Source organism: Lynx canadensis, chromosome C1, assembly GCF_007474595.2.
Source record: "Lynx canadensis isolate LIC74 chromosome C1, mLynCan4.pri.v2, whole genome shotgun sequence".
Taxonomy (NCBI): domain Eukaryota; kingdom Metazoa; phylum Chordata; class Mammalia; order Carnivora; family Felidae; genus Lynx; species Lynx canadensis.
Genome location: NC_044310.1, coordinates 194,136,742 through 194,154,123, shown reverse-complemented (window position 1 = coordinate 194,154,123; position 17,382 = coordinate 194,136,742). Strand labels below are relative to the sequence as shown.

The 17,382-nt window shown below is 38.7% G+C and overlaps 1 protein-coding gene across 26 annotated transcripts in view; it reads right to left on the bottom strand.

Annotated features, from left to right (window-relative positions):
- The window catches only part of MAP2 (microtubule associated protein 2), a 285,416-nt gene extending 268,348 nt beyond the window's left edge, over positions 1-17,068 (bottom strand). For 24 of the 26 annotated variants that reach the window (XM_030325882.1, XM_030325881.1, XM_030325892.1 and 21 more), the window contains exon 1: positions 16,774-16,885. The gene's annotated coding sequence lies outside the window, so the exon portion shown is untranslated. Of the gene's footprint in view, positions 1-16,773 lie in introns of all 26 variants that reach the window. The other 2 variants (XM_030325899.2, XM_030325900.2) reach the window with 1 other exon arrangement.
- Positions 17,069-17,382: the final 314 nt, after the last annotated feature.

Genomic DNA, 17,382 nt, shown 5'->3' with positions numbered 1-17,382 from the left:
ATCCCAAGCAGCCTCCTTGCTGTCAGTGCAGAGTTCCATGTAGAACTCATGAACCTTGAGTACATGACCTGAGCTGAAATCAAGAGTTGGACGCCCAGCTGACTGAGCTACCCAGCACCCCTAGACATCTCTTAAATATGATAATTCTGTCACTGCCTTTCTTCTTTGGAACTATAATTGTGGAAGGTAGAGCATTTTGTTCACCATGTTTTGCTACCTAGAAACAAGAAATCCTGTCCTAAAAGATAGCTCTAATTTGGCTTCCAGATTCTTATACCTAAAAACAAAACAAAACAAAAGCCTGAGAGATCTTTGGCAGCTATCCTCATTTTTTAAAATTAGTTTAATGTTTATTATTTTTTAGGGAGAGAGACAGAATGCAAGTGGGGGAGGGGCAGAGAGAGGGGGAGACACAGAATCCAAAGCAGGCTCCAGACTCTGAGCTGTCAGCAGCCCAATGCAGGGCTCAAACCCATGAACCACAAGATCATGACATGAGCCGAAGTCAGATGCTCACCCGACTGAGCTACCCAGGTGCCCCAGCAGCTATCCTCGTTTTAAAGATAACAAAAGAAGGGCCAAGGTGGTTGTAGATTTATTTGGAGGGCATTTCCTTTATGAGTCTATGCTAAGACAAGTTGCCCTTTGTAAATCATACACATAAATACAGGTACATATGCACGTGCACACACATTAGGCATCTTGTTCAGAGGAGTATAGGTATTAATAAATGTGGACCTTGGCAATCACACATAGTTGTGGAATTATGTAATTAAGTGTGTAGTCTTACAAATAACAAATGAAACAGCAACAATGTGGGCTCACAGAAATAATGCAAATAAAGCTGGAGTTAAGCAAAGTGATTGCCATATGATTCTCCTCTCTGTTCTCCATTTTGTCCTCTCTAACTTCAGATGTGGAAAGAAATTTTTATAGATCTTCAATGACCAGTCAATGTACATAGTTGTACATGTATATACTCATGAATAATTTTAAGTGTTTAAATTTTAAATTTTATTAATTTAAGTAGTGACAGAATAAAATTCTGTAAATTACATTTTTTTATTTTTATTATTTAAAACAAAAAAAACCACATGAGCAGAGGAACAGACAGAGAGAGAGAGAGGAAGGCACAGAATCTGAAGCAGGCTCCAGACTCCAAGCTGTCAACACAGAGCCCCATGCAGGGCTCGAACCCACAAACCGCGAGATCATGACCTGAGCCAAAGTCGGACACTTAACCACTGAGCCCCCCAGGTGCCCTACTAAATTATATTTTAAGTGCAAAATGAAATTCTCATTAGATTTGGTATAAATTTTTCCAATACCGGGTCAATTTTTCTTCTATTATTAGATATTATAACTAATTGTAAAACATAGTTATCCAAAATTTGAAACATTGTTTCAGTGTTAACTACATCCCGTGTAGATACATGTACACATTTACCATTTCCTATGTCACTCTCCTTGGGTAGGTCTAAAGATCATTACCAAGTTGCACCTAATTGATAACACTTTTTTTTTTTTTTTCAGGCTAAGAGCTCCCTTGTCCATTATACCATATCTAGAAGAGTAAAACAAAAACATCTCACTATTAATTTAACTGGATGGTCAAAAATTGTCCAACTATTTAATTCCAATGTATTAACAAGGTCTTACTGAAATCAGAAGGCAACAGTATCATTTCACAAGAAGAGTATGTAAAACAAAACAAAACAAATTAAAACTCGTAGTTTCTTATACCATGAGTCCCAGATTTCAATTTGGAGTGAGAAAATCTCACACAGCATTCTGGAGAGAAAGAGAACAATATTTAAATTATCTGAATCCTAATCCCCAGACTATTTCCATGTTCATGTACTCATAAAAGAGAGAAAATATTTGAGTTTTAGCAGCTTCCTGCCAGGATCACTTGAATCCTGAGGGTTTAAAACTCATTTGAAAGGCATTTGTGACCACAGACACAGTGAAATGTTCAGAAGCAACAAACCATCCCATTTTTTTTAATGTGAGGATAACAGATTTAATAAATGTCCTCTGATATCATATTCACATAAAAGTTACAGTTTATGTGTGAGAAAACTATTTCAGTTGTGTAAATAGGGTAACAAGAGCAATGCAATCTGTCCTAATTTAATAGCAAACATGATTGAAATGCCACACCACCTTCACTCCTGGAAAGTAAGAATTCTCTGCACACAGACTTTAATTAAAAATGGCTCTCTCATGAAAATATAGAAAGGAGCCTTATTTTATCTTACCTTGTTCTAAAAAAGGGTTCAAAAGATAAGGACAAAAGAAAATCATAAGTAAGAAAGTAAAGCATAGAAGAGTTAGTATGTGAAATGTATTAACTATAGGTTCAAACAGTTTTGGAAATGGAACACAATTTTATTCTGAAGTTACCAGAGGCTGAGGAAAAAATAATGTAAACACAATCCATGCCCATATGATGAAACTAACCCAGTGGCTTAGGACAAGTTCTATAGTTTCTAATATGTTCTGATATGTTCTAATATGTTCGGTTACATAATTTCAAAGACATTTTCTAGATCTATGCCAAAACAGGACACTACATGCCAGGAGTTGGTAAGTTACAGTCCACAGGTCAAATGGGCCTATCACCTTTATTTGTAAATAAAGTTTTATTGAAACACTTCAATACCCAGTGGTTTACATATTACTTATGGTTGCTTTCTTGTTACAAAACAGAGCTGAGTAATTGGGGACAGAGAGTGTATGTGACCTACAAAGCCTAAACATTTTCTATCTGGCCTTTTACAAAATAGCTTACATATAACCATATGATATTAGTTATAAAGATGTCAAACATTTTAAGAATCCAAATATTTAAAATCAGAACTAAATAACAAAAATAATTTTGTAATTTTTTACAAAAAAAAATCTGTTTACTTAAACACACACACATTTCATTGATTTTTCAGTCACTGTTTACTATAGTAATTTGTGAAGTCATGTAGTCCATTTCCAATATAGCCTAGAAATCAGAGGAGCTGTATTGAAATTTGTCCTAAATTCTTTGCTATCTTCCAAAGCCAATTCTTTTTAAAAGTACATATTTTGCACGCATGTGACATCACCCCAGTAGAGGCTCATATTACTAACTGCAGTTCTACCTGGCTTCTAACTCTTTGGGCTTCCTCAAATCTATCTTTCAAAAAATGTCAAAGAGCTGACATTCCTCATTCCATCTCTATCGGTGTCACCTACTTTCATTTGTTGGTATTGATATTTTCTTTAACTGTTCATGAAAATGTCTGAAACCAGAGCTCCCAAACAAATCTTTTAGTCTCGTACTCAAAATAGGTTGGTGTCTCTAGGCTATGCCATACGTAGAAATTCTAAACCTGCCATTCTGTTCTCTCAAATTTGTCTTGCTAATCTTAGGGTATCACATGCTTTCTTGCCATTCCCCAGGTCAAAATCCCTCACTAATTTCCAAACGCTTGCCTCCAGTGGCCTTAATGATAAAACCAAAACCTCTACTAAGTCCAGTGTTTAAGGACCTCTACAAACCCAGGACTATCTTCCAATCCCATTGTTCTCTTAACGGAATCCTCTATTGCTGGCAATCTGGTTTACCTTGCTCATTGTCACCTCCCTGCCTTTGCTTTCACAACTGTCCTACCTGGGCACTTTTCCAAACCCAGCCACTTATACAGCCCCACTCCACATTCTGCTTCCCACACAAAATCTTCAGTTTCTACACATGGTGATATACCTCCCTCTTCTGAACTTGCAAAGCATTTATAGGCCATACTATATCATTTACCTTATTGTGCACTATATTCTTTTTTAGTTTTGTGTCTCACGTCTCTAGTGAATGTCAACTAGGGGACAGCAATATGCTGTATATTTTATATTCCATAGCATAAGCATGGTTGTATATTTAGAAGAAAATTACTGTTTCTTTTTAAAGCCTGATCATCAATCCTTTGAAATAACATGTTCCACTATATTTGATGCTTAGTGATATCTCAATATTAAGAAGCCCACATTTGAATAAAATTCTAAGAATACTATTTGATTTAATATATATCAGGGGGCGCCTGGGTGGCGCAGTCGGTTAAGCGTCCGACTTCAGCCAGGTCGCGATCTCGCGGTCCGTGAGTTCGAGCCCCGCGTCGGGCTCTGGGCTGATGGCTCAGAGCCTGGAGCCTGTTTCCGATGCTGTGTCTCCCTCTCTCTCTGACCCTCCCCCGTTCATGCTCTGTCTCTCTCTGTTCCAAAAATAAATAAACGTTGAAAAAAAAAATTAAAAAAAAAATATATATATCAGAATTATTTCTTGGTTTGTTATTCATACTTCTAATATTTAAGTTGAGTAACCGCAAATCTGGGAAATAGATATATCACTCTATCTAATGGTTCCACATAAAACCAATTAACATTATGATTTAATTAATCCTAAAAACAAAACAAAATGGAGTCAAGAAAAGAAGCTTGAAGAAAAATCAACATTAATTCAATTCTTCCTTATAAAATAAAAATACTAATTTCTCCTACATTATGTGGCATATTGAAATGTCTGGAAAATAACATTACATGAATGAACAAAAAAAAAAATAATTCTCTTTTCTACTGAGGAATGCCTAGAGAAAACGTTAACAGCCTTGCAGTATGCCAGAGGTAAAATCAATCAAATGTCTGGCAAACTGTGTTTAATGCTAAGCTCAACAGAGCATCACATTAGATCTACAAATATATGAAAAGTATATTAAATATTTTAGTATAATATATGCATGATCATTAATCACACAGGTGATCCAATATCATCAGGAAATTGGATCAGCTCACTTATAAATTCTCAGATTTAAGCTATTGCCTTAATAATATGTGCAAAATATGTGAAGCAAAATATGTGTTGCTCTGTTATTTAATTTATTTAGAAATTTCAGTACAATGTTGGTTGTTGCTTGGCACCTGGACTTGTTTACAATAAAGCTGCTGTGGGGAAATAGCCAAAGAACAAATCCATATTGAAACTAAAATGATTTGGGGTTCTTTTCTCATATACATACTTGTACTTTTCTGTTTGGATTTATTTTTTAAAGGTTAGTTTGGGGTGCAAAAAGGCTACAAGAGGTTAAAATTACTTATATACATAATTTTCCAACACCTAAAGAAAATGACACAATTTGGTTTACTATGTTTATTTATTTTTTTTTAATTTTTTTTTTAATTTTTTTTTCCAACGTTTATTTATTTTTGGGACAGAGAGAGACAGAGCATGAACGGGGGAGGGGCAGAGAGAGAGGGAGACACAGAATCGGAAACAGGCTCCAGGCTCCGAGCCATCAGCCCAGAGCCTGACACGGGGCTCGAACTCACGGACCGCGAGATCGTGACCTGGCTGAAGTCGGACGCTTAACCGACTGCGCCACCCAGGCGCCCCTTTTTTTTTTTTTAATTTTTAATGTTTATTTATTTTTGAGAGAGTGAGAGAGAGTGCGAGCAGGGGAGGGGCAGAGAGAGGGGGAGACACAGAATCTGAAGCAGGCTCCAGGCTCTGAGCTGTCAGCACAGAGCCTGATGCTGGGCTCAAACTCATGAATTGCCAAATAATTACCTGAACCAAAGTCGGATGCTTAACTTAGCCACCCATCACCTCAAGGGTTGCCTATGTTTAAACTGTTATATTAGACCAGGTTAACACACGTCTAATTTTACCCCCACCATTGATTTTTGATTTTCTAAATTATTTCTCTCTTGTGATTTAACACATTAGTGAATAAGATACAGATATGTCCATAGGGACTTAGATAATATAATTAATCTTTGGAAGCTTTTATGAGGTTCTCAAAAAATTCTGCTTCTACTACCTTAAAAATCAGAAAGCACTGCAAGTCACATAAAAGTCAAACCCCTCATCAAGAGGACCTATGTGGCCTGGCACCTGCCTTCTGCCCCGATTTCCTCTCCAACCCTTTATCGTGTTCGTTAGATTCCAGTGCCATTGGCCTTGTATTTGTTTCTCCAATACGCCAGGCTTCTTCCTGTTTCAAGGCTGTTGTTTACGCTGTCCCCACAGCTTGAAAATTCTTGCCCGCCCACATTCCCATGGCTATTTCTCATTACTTGAGTCTATAAAGGCAGCCTATCCCATCCCAAATAAGCGTTATCATATGCTTTTGTTTCCTCTTTCTTATAGCATTTCTTCATGCTTCAAATGTTCATTCACTTATTTATTAGTTTCTGTCTCCTGTTATTAGACTATAAGCTACATAAAGGCGGGAATTTGTATGCTATGTCCCAATTTCCTACACATTTAGAAAAATTCTGATGTATACTAGGGATCCAATAACCTTTTGTTAAATAAATAATGAATGATTTATGGGCGATGACACTAGAAATATTTACGGCTCACTAGCCTGATATTTAAGTGGAAAAAAGACAGAGAGTGAATCCTTCCCAAGGAAGAATACCATTTTAATTTCTTAAAGATCATTTAGATTTTCAGATTATCAAATTCAATAAACCACAACAAAGAAGAGCAAGGAATATCTTAATTTTTTAAAATTTGCCTTTATAAAGTATAGATTCGTGGTGTGCAGTTAAGATAACTTTTCCTGTATTTATGGCTCAAAATAAAAACATCCCAGAGAAAGACAATATGCACAACACAGTCTTTCACAAATGTACATGGAAAATATTTTAAGGAATTCTGTTACATCTACTCACTGATAAAAGTCACTCCGATTCTGACGGGCGATTAAACATGTTCATCTAGATAAACAGGACCTGCTATATAACATTCTCTAACAGAAGGGTAACACTAGAATTCCTTCATTCCCTAGGTAGTGATATCGTTTCAGTTTTCAGTGACTAGGAATATGTTCCTCTTTAAATATTTAAGCATGGCTTCTGCTTAATTTCTTTCCTCCAAGATGCTTTTCATGCCTTTCAAATATTTGTCAACTTAAGACTCTACAACGCCTAAGCAATGTGGGTGCAGGTGAAGCTCTACTGAACATAGTAACCATAGCAACACCTAATTCTTATTTAATTTGCTGTCTCCTTGGAAGAAGCAAAATCCAAGAGGGATGGAGCACTGGAAACAGAAACAGGAGGACATACAAGAGTAAGAAAGAGGGAAACAGGCACAGACACAGAGGCCCACAGCCTTTCTAGCTCACTTCCTCCTAGCTAAAAATATTAAAGCTGGGGGAAACACAAAAGGAAAGCTATTTTTGAGAAAATTTCATGTTGCTATAGGTCAGAAAAAAGTTTCAATCTGGCTATTTTTGTTGAATTCCCTTGTACATACAGCCAAGTTTAAACACAGACTCCATCAATCTAGAAGCATCAGTATGGATAGTTCAAGCTCAGAGAAAAGCTCCTTGGCTTCCCAAGTACCTTGAGTCTGGGCACACATCCCCAGAGAGTTTAAACTTCTGTTTTAAGAGATCCAAACCACAGGAATGGCCCTGGGCAGGAGCCCAGTCAGTGTTTCCTGGATCAGGTTTAGTCTTAACAATTTCTGAAGTGTGGCTGGCATGGAGCTGGTTGGAATGGCCTTAGAATTCCAAGTCCCTCCCTCTTTGGTGTCCATGAGAAAGTCACAGTAGGATCACAAAGTTGGGCAGGTATGATTGTCACTTCACCTAAACCCCTCAGCTCAGAAAACGACAATATAATCAGAATTGGAAACAGAAAGTCAGAGTGGAATGGTTCTTCACTGGCACCCTTAACAAGCTCTGAGTTGAATCCATAATGACAGTTTTAGGCCTGGCTCTGCTCCTCAGGACCTTGGGTAAGTCACTTAACAGCTCTGTGTACCGGTTTGTTCACACGTATGTCAAAGGTTCACATCATTTTCTCTTGACAGTCCCTCTTCCCCTTCAAACATCATCTAGTTCATGTATAATTAGCAAGCCTTAAGAACTAATGTCCTTTCTGCAATGAGGCAGAGGCATAAAACTAAAGAATACATTAATGTCATCTTATGTTTCCAGGTACGTAAGCACATAATCCTTCGAAGCTACTAATTAATAGGGTTATGAAGAGCTACTCTGTTATATACAGTACAAATAAATTAGAAGCAAAAGGAAAATATTTTATTTTTTAAAAATATTTATTTATTTTTGAGAGAGAAAAAGAAAGAGAGAGTGGGAGAGAGACAGAATCCCAAGCAGGCTCCCCGCTGTTGACACAGAGCCTGACGTGGGGCTCAATCTCACAAACTATGAGAGCATGACCTGAGCCAAAATCAAGAGCTAGATGCTTAACTGGCTATGCCACCCAGGCACCCCAGGAAAATATTTTATTAAAAACCAAAAATCAGGGGGCGCCTGGGTGGCGCAGTCGGTTAAGCATCCGACTTCAGCCAGGTCACGATCTCGCGGTCTGTGAGTTCGAGCCCCGAGTCAGGCTCTGGGCTGATGGCTCAGAGCCTGGAGCCTGTTTCCGATTCTGTGTCTCCCTCTCTCTCTGCCCCTCCCCCGTTCATGCTCTGTGTCTCTCTGTCCCAAAAATAAATAAACGTTGAAAAAAAAAATTTTTAAAAACCAAAAATCAGTTAACTCATTTTCTTTTTTTTTTAATTAAAAAAATTTTTTTTAACATTTATTCATTTTTGAGACACAGAGAGAGACAGAGCGTAAATGGGGAAGGGACAGAGAGGGAGACACAGAACCCGAAGCAGGCTCCAGGCTCTGAGAGGTCAGCACAGAGCCCAACGTGGGGTTCAAACTCATGGACCACAAGATCATGACCTGAGCTGAAGTCAGACACTTAACCAACTGAGCTACCCAGGCACCCCTCAGTTTACTCATTTTCAATATCAGCTTTTTAATGAACATTTGGATTCTTATCACATACCCCCATGTAGTTTTTAAGAAGGGGCTGATATAGGGCTGTGAGATTATCCAGAATTGTGCAGTTTTCATAAATTCTAATTTTGATAGTGACCACCCTCATATAATGTAGTCCTATTTAAAACAAAAGGAACAAAAATCATGGAACTGGTGACTGAGTCTGAAATAGAGAACTTAAAAAAAAAACAAAAACCCACAAAATCTCAATTTCACCAAAGGCCATTCAGTAGTCTATAATAATTTCCATCACGTAATCTATGAATGAGGCAAGCTTTAGATTGAGACACGATGGCTAAAGTCCATTTAAATAATGCTAGACCATACTCACTTTATTGTTTTAGAAGAGATTTGGCTTTCAGTAGGATGCTTAGTGTTTTAATGCTTTCTTGGCAGTAAAATTTCTAAAGTTCCATCAACTCAAGCTTCTCCTGTTGCAATGAAGATAAATTGCATTTTATATGCAAAAGCAGTGCCACCTAAACTTCTTAAAAGATAAACTTAAGTGGCCAATATTTCATTTTAGGACATTTTGACTTGATCAAGACAGATATTTTTATTTGAGCACAATATTTAGCCTTATCATTTGATTTCAACAATGGACAATGGAATCTGGACTATTATCTCTAAACAGAAAAGTACACAAATAGGTTGAAATTAATACAATTTAATTTCATTAATGAACACCCATATCATTGTTTTGCCTCTAAAAATGTATTTAATACCAAAAGTTCTCATGTGGAACATCATAGTAAAATTTTAATTTTCTCTAAATCAACTGATTGTGAAATAATTTATTTCAACTACAAAAAATGGCATAGTTATAATAGGCTGTCTTAGATTATCTCACACACACACAAACACACACACATACACACACAACACCATGCAAGCCCTTTGTGAAACAGAAGGAAAACAAATTTCATGTGTTCATAAATTGTTACATGTACTATGACTCCATATTATTGTTCCCTGAAGAAATTGTATGCTACAGATTGCAAATTTTTGTTCAACAATAAATGATAAACATGTGCAGTAAATTAATGAGTGAGAGCTTTTCCTAGCTATACAGTACTCATTATCAAAAAGAGAATGCATAACTGAATGCTTAAACTTTTTTGCTTCTTTTTAAAAAGGGCCAAAGGAATATGGTATCTCATACAAACATCAACAAAAAGTGAGCAGCATATTGTTTAAAATATTGTTCTGCCAAAAGCATGTATACGCTTAAGGAAAGACTAAATTACAATTTTGAAAGACACAATGCCCAAATAATGAAATTTCAAAGCTGAGCATTACTTAATTGCTTTCATGTCAATGCAACTGATGTTGCATCATTCTTTCTAGCCAATAAAATTAAGAACACTTTTTCATATCAATTCATTAGAGAATTTCACTGCTGTCCATTAACAATACAACACAGTACTGTTAAAATTGTTACAGCAATAAAACATAGTCAACTATAAAGCCATTAACACTTAAAGTAATGTGAAAGGCTGATATTGGCATGATTAGCGGACCTCAAATTAATAGAATTTGTGTATTTACTTATGAGTTTGCTTTATATGTAATAGACCTGGACAATTAAGTGATGAAATATCCTCATGGATAGTCAGGCACTCTGCTTTATGATCATTTTGAAATGGATTCAAGATGGCTAATGACGATGTTGTTCAGAGCAATTTAATCAGAAATATTTTATATGAAACTGAATTAATTTGGTTCAGCATTTTCAGAATAGTCATTGACTAGCTAGTACTCCAAGTATTAGGTATATATCTGTGGAGTTAGTTAAGCAGCATAAAATGAAGATAATGGATTGACTTTACTAGTCGATTTAATTTATAAAAATAGCTGAACCATTTTACTCGGCTTAAGGTGAACAAAATGACAAAAATAGCAGTCGGTTAACCAAATTTTTCATTTTGAAAACAATTAGTCATTTAGATGTACCATTACCTGCAGATTTTTTAAAAAATTAATTTAAAGAAGGCTGGTGAGGACACAGTTGGGATGAGAATTTATGTTTAAGATAAGAGAACCTGGGGAAACTTGGTTCCAATCACGGGAAGAAACAAGGTAGTAACTTTTCTTCCAGATTCACAAAGGCCTTCTAGAAGAAGGGAACATGAGCAAACACTAGAATACAAGGAAAAGATTATTCAAGGCTAGAGGATATAAAAGGTAGGATCAAAGAAAGAGCCAAGATAGGGATGGAATGCTAAGGAGGAGGAGAATGTAGCATAAAAACTTCATGTTAAATGAGAAATATAGGTGTAATGGAAAATAAATTTTAATAAAAATAGTATTGGCACCTTTCTAATGATCAATGATTTTTGCACAAATTGAAAGGAAGGAGCAAAGAAAAGAAAGAAGGGCAAAGTCAAGCTGTGTGATCTTATAAGTGAAATTATTTTCTCTTTTTTTTTTAATTTTTTTTTTTAACATTTATTTATTTTTGAGACAGGGGGAGATAGCATGAACAGAGGAGGGTCAGAGAGAGATGGAGACACAGAATCTGAAGCAGGCTCCAGGCTCTGAGCTGTCAGCACAGAGCCCGACACGGGGCTCGAACTCACGGACCGTGAGATCATGACCTGAGCCGAAGTCGGCCGCTTAACCAACTGAGCCACCCAGGCGCCAAAGATATTGTTTTCTCTAAAGGATTGTTAACATAACAAAAAAGCAAAATTAAAAAAAAAAAGATTTTTGGGGCGCCTGGGTGGCACAGTCGGTTAAGCGTCCGACTTCAGCCAGGTCACGATCTCGCAGTCCGTGAGTTCGAGCCCCGCATCAGGCTCTGGGCTGATGGCTCAGAGCCTGGAGCCTGTTTCCGATTCTGTGTCTCCCTCTCTCTCTGCCCCTCCCCCGTTCATGCTCTGTCTCTCTCTGTCCCAAAAATAAATAAAAAAAAACGTTGAAAAAAAAAAAAAAGATTTTTGCCTCTTCTGGTGTGTTTTAATGGAAGTAAATTGTTTTCAACTTTCCCCAAAGCCACAGTACAAGTTAACCAACTGTAAGAGGAAATCCTGGGCTCTTTAGTTTGTCTAAATTCTCACAGAATTTCCCTCAAATGTATAAGTAAAAATATCAGTTAAAATACTATCACTCAAAGGAAAGCTTGTTTCTCTTGAACAGGAAAGATAAAGTTCAAAGATTAGATTCAAAGCATTTTGCATAAAACGTCAACTAATCGTGCTCACATTCTTTTAAAATTTTGATTCACTACAGAATGGCTTCCAATAAGCATCCTTTATAAATTTTATAAGGAAACATCTACGGCCTTAGTTCAAAGTAATGAAAGGGAGGAATATGAACAAAATATTATGAGGAGGTAGAAAAAAAGGACTTCTTCCTTCCCCACCCACTTAGACACAGGCTCTTCTCCATCCTGAATGGACAACTATTAACAACTGAGAATTTGCTTTCATTCCTCATCTCCTCTACTCCCACCCACCCACCCAAACTTTCCCATAGACCCTTTCCCTTGATTTTGGTCCTCTGTCTACCACTTCTGACTTCATAGTTCTTTAACTGCTTTTGAGGCCTGGAATCAATTCCTGGGACAGATAATTCCTTGAGAATATCCAAAAAACTCTGAATTTGAATTTTCATGTGCTGTACAGTATTTAATGACATGACTTTCTACAGCTGACTGATGGAAGTATTTGAGGGGCTATTACTATTTCCATTATGTAGGTATGTATATGCGCACACACACACACACACACACACACACAGTTATGTTTTGTCATTCTCCAATTCAAAAAATATATATGGAATAAAGAAGGTACGTCTACATTAAGGCATTTATATAAGTGATGCATAATAGCTTGTCTTTGAGATGCTGGGGCATTGCAGTCCCTTGCACTCTGTCATATCTGTAATACAACAGCTACTCATTTGAATGTCACCTCTTATAAAAGAAACAAATCCTTCCAACTTTATTTGTAAGTTTCTTTCCTCTTATTTATTTTTATTTATATTTTTATATGAAATTTACTGTCAAATTGGTTTCCATACAACACCCAGTGCTCATCCCAACAGGTGCCCTCCTCAATGCCCATCACCCACTTCCCCCCCCCACCCCCCACAAACCCTCAGTTTATTTGTAAGTTTCTTAAAGCCAAGGACTATGTCTTCCTTTTTTTTTGGTATGTCATTACATAGCCTCCCGTATGATACTTCGCATCTCGTAGAAACTTAATAGATGTGTAATAAATAAATAGGAATAAATGTTCTCCTAAAAGTTAATTTGTACTGAAAGCAATACTATGAGAGAATAGTAGTAATAGTAATAGAGAAGTCTAACATTCAGATGTGAGATTAAAATGGTGTGAAGGGAGGAGAGAACTGGTGAAATGATCAAAATACTGCCGCCTGTATGAGAGGCGTACACTGAATAGATCAAGACGATGATGATAATAAAAGCATTGAGAGAATTAAAGTAGCAAAAAGAACTGATATATCTGAAAGAATCAGATGTGACTTGCAGACCTTAACAGCATCTTTAACTCATGTATCAAGAGACAAAAGAGCTTATGACAGCTTCAGAATGTTATCTTCAGGTTCACGCATCTAGTAATGACTTACCTAATGACCACTTTTAGCATTAGGAAATACAGTATTGACCTAGGGGTGCTGTTGTCATCTACTATAACTCTTATTTCAGATTCTTATTTTAATCTGTCACAAAGAAATTCAGCATTGAAAAGACTTCATGAATCAGAATAATCAACTTGAAAATTGAACTTGCCCAATTGGTTTCATACGGTCTGCCTCCTATGGATATTGATGAATAATTCAGGAAAGTACATATTGTCATGTATACATCTAATCAAACATAATAACTATTTAATTTTCAACTCCAATAATGCAGCTATAGTTCTCAAACAGCATAGTGGTCCAGTCTATTATCCAGTTGCTAGTAAAATTCAACACAAAATATGTGTGTCATAAGAAAACATACAAAAAATACAGTAACAAATATTTTTCTTCCTTTTCCCTTCCGATGTTTAGAAAATTTGCAAATTGATTTAAGCCAAAAGCGGTAAAGGAATGAAATAGTTCCTTCAGGCTCAGATTCTGTGCCAAGTTTCATTTCTGGCTACATATTTTCGTCCAAGTTCAAGATCTCTGAAATACTTAAAAGAGAAAACATCTCTTTAACCTCAGCAAAGCAAAATCAGTAGAGGCTGCTATGGGAAGAGGAGGGCTTCTGCCTAGAGATGGGTGTGCTCCAGTGTTTGGTTTCCACTGAGAGGATGTCTGCTCTCTCAATGAATCTGAAGTAGCTACTACGATGAGGTAATGGCTGTTTCACTGGGTCATGCTCTCTCAGCACATTCTTTCTCTTTCTCCTCCCTGAGAAGGTGCTGTAAACAGGTCATCCCGAGGGAGAGTTGCTGCAGAGAATGAACAATTCCTACACTCAAAATTCCTGAGAGAACTATCTCTGCTTTTGGTAGTCTAGCCACAACTAGAAGCTGAAAGCAGCCCTGACAACCAGAAAGAAACAGGGTTACTTGACAAGAAAGAGGGGGGAAAATAGGAGAGAAACGAAATGAAAACTAAGGTAATAGGGGCACCTGGGCGGCTCAGTTGGTTAAGTGTCCGACTTCAGCTCAGGTCATGATCTTGTAGTTTGTGAGTTCAAGCCCCATGTCAATCTCTGTGCTGACAGCTTGCTCAGAGCCTGGAGGTTGCTCCGGATTCTGTCTCCCTTTCTCTCTGCCCCTCCCCCGTTCACACTCCATCTCTGTCTCTCTCAAAAATAAATAAACATTCAAAAATATTTTTAAAAAGAAATTAAGGTAATCAAAACAACGCTTAAAGGAAGATCAATTTTTAAATTACTAAGATCTCCAGATGCATATTAGACAATTTTCCACTTATGTGTAAAATTTTTAAAAACTTTTGTAAATTAAATAATATGACAGCAAACTGTGAAATGCTACAAATTAAAATCAAATAAATCATGAACAGATAAACAGCCTGTGCCAACAATCTTAAAGGCACCATAGCTCTGATAATATACAAATCATACATACAGATATAAACCTATGATAATCAAATAAAATCACCAGAAAATCAAGGTTAAAACACACACACACACCCACACACACAAATAAATATTCTTTATTGAAAGAAAAAATTCAATTTACCTTTTCTTGGAGGGACGATGCTTTGTGCATGAAGGGGAGAGGGTTGACTGAAACACCTAGGATGTACAAATTCATAAAGATTTCTACCTAAACATACCTATTAAACATGCCCAGTGAAATGGGTGTTCTGTGTCACATTCAGGTGAAAGGCTGTAATCTTCCTCTTGGGCACTCTAAAGGGCTTTTATTTGTTTAATCTATTTCCATTGCCAAATATATATATATATATTTGCCCACAGTGAAATGACAGAGTGACAAAGCTATGCTTTACACTGGGCTGGTACCTGAAGTTCAAGCATGGGACATTTTGCATAATGTGGCTCACATAAAAGGCTTTGTTCTCCATCGCCTCACTGCGGCTGCAAACCTCAATTTCAGTTTGCAGTCATTTCCTCTCCAGGACCAACCATTTCTAAATAAATTACACCTTTAATATCTGAGTTAGTTCCTGCCAACATCCATTAATCCTTCTGCCTCACATTCAAAATTATATATCACCTGAGAATTTTTTTTTTTTGTTTTGCACTACAGATTTCATTCACACCATAAGCCCCAAACCCTCAAAGATAAATTTTAAAAGATTTGTCTTTTAAGCAGTTACTCTCTTCTGTATATATTCTGTATACAGTGTATTACATATGTGTAAGCGTGTGTGTGATGTGCACAAGTGCACACATCGTATGTATGTGTATGCATTGAAACAAAAACCCTTCACATTGTGTCAGTTTTAAAGGTCTGTATCCTGGAATCATTGTGCTAAGGGCTTACAGCAGATGGCACACAGTAATTGTGATAAATGGGCTTGTTGCTAATGAAAGCTTTTTATTTTCTGACAAAAATCCTTAAGCCCTGACGCCAAGCAATATAATATCAATTCCAGTTTTCCAAAGATGCTTTTTTTCTGACCCCATCTGCTTTACTCTCCCCTCCCCTCCCCTCCCCTCCACACACCCAAACACAACACCTCCCCTCTCCTTTCATACACTCCTTTAAATTTCCACCCTTAAACAAAAGACTACATTGGGGAAGGAGGGCAATTGGCAATGCGGGCCCCCAAAAGCCTTTAAAAATAAAAAGAATAGATGGACTGTAGGTGCAGCTTTCTCACCCCTATCGTTTGAAACAGAAATATTGTGTAAACGCTCAGGCTCATCCAGACATTTTTTTTTCGTGTCCCGCCCTTCAACACGATCATAGATTTCTCATTTGCCTAAAATTATACTTATCAATTTTTTCTTCCAGCTGTTTTTGGAAGAATTACAAGGAAAATGATTTCAAACTGACAAGGCTTCTCTAACTCACTCATTCGTCAGTATGCAGTTCTCTGCAGCTAGATGGACAAAAAAATTCTCTACCTCGAATTCTCCACACACCCCCCCACCTCCATTACCTTTGTATAACCCACTCCTCCTCTTTCTACAGCTCAGGTAATATTAGCTCTCAATATGGATATCCTAACCCGACGTAAGTTCCCCGGGTTTCAAAGTGGTACCTGACAAGGTCACACACTCTACAAATCTAGAGCCCAGGCGCAGCGCCCATTCCCGTGCTCAGTGGTGACACCTGGAGAGGCCGGGCCTGAAGCTTCCGCCAGGTGGGAGACGGGATAGCCGACCAACCTGTGCCGGCTTCCAAGGCAGAGAGGACAAGAGGTGACAGCCCAGCCCCTTCTCCAGTCCCACCCGTTTCCGAGCTGAGGCTCCCTCTAGCAGAAAGCTGGGCGGAGGAAGGAAGGGCACCGAATACAGAACCAGAGTGGCGACCAGCTCTCTTACCTGGACGCAGAATCTGGATGCACCCGCCCTGGCGCTGCCTGCGCTCACGGACCTGAGGACTAAGGCCTCGGACAAGGAGAAAAAGGGGAGAGGGGCAGGGGAAGGAGAAGAGGGAGAAGAGAAAGAAACGGAAGGAAAGAAAAGGACGCGAGGAGGGAGGAGGAGGAGGAGGAGGAGGTGGAGGAGGAGGAGGAGGTGGAGGAGGAGGAGGAAGAGGAGGAGGAGGTGGAGGAGGAGGAGGATGCTGCCCCGCAGCCGCCGAGAGCCCGCGCAGCCCGAGCGCCCGGCCCAGTCTGAGCGCCGCCCTGGCCCGGGCTCCCCTAGCGGCCGCCCCGCCCTGGCCCCGCCTCCCCGCGCCGGCCCCGCCTCCCCGCTCCCAGCGCCCCGCCCCGGCCCCTCCTCACCATGCGGCGGCCGCTCGGCCGGGGGGCTGTGCCCCCGCCGCAGTGTCCGGGAACGGGGAGCGCGGCAGCCCCGCCTCCTGCCGCAGCCAGCCCGCCGCCCGGTGGGGACCGCGGGAGTGGCAGCCACCCAGAGCCTGCCGAGCCCCGGCCACACCGGGCTCCAGAGAATTCCCGCTCCGCCGCCAAAGGGAGACCAGCGCCCTCG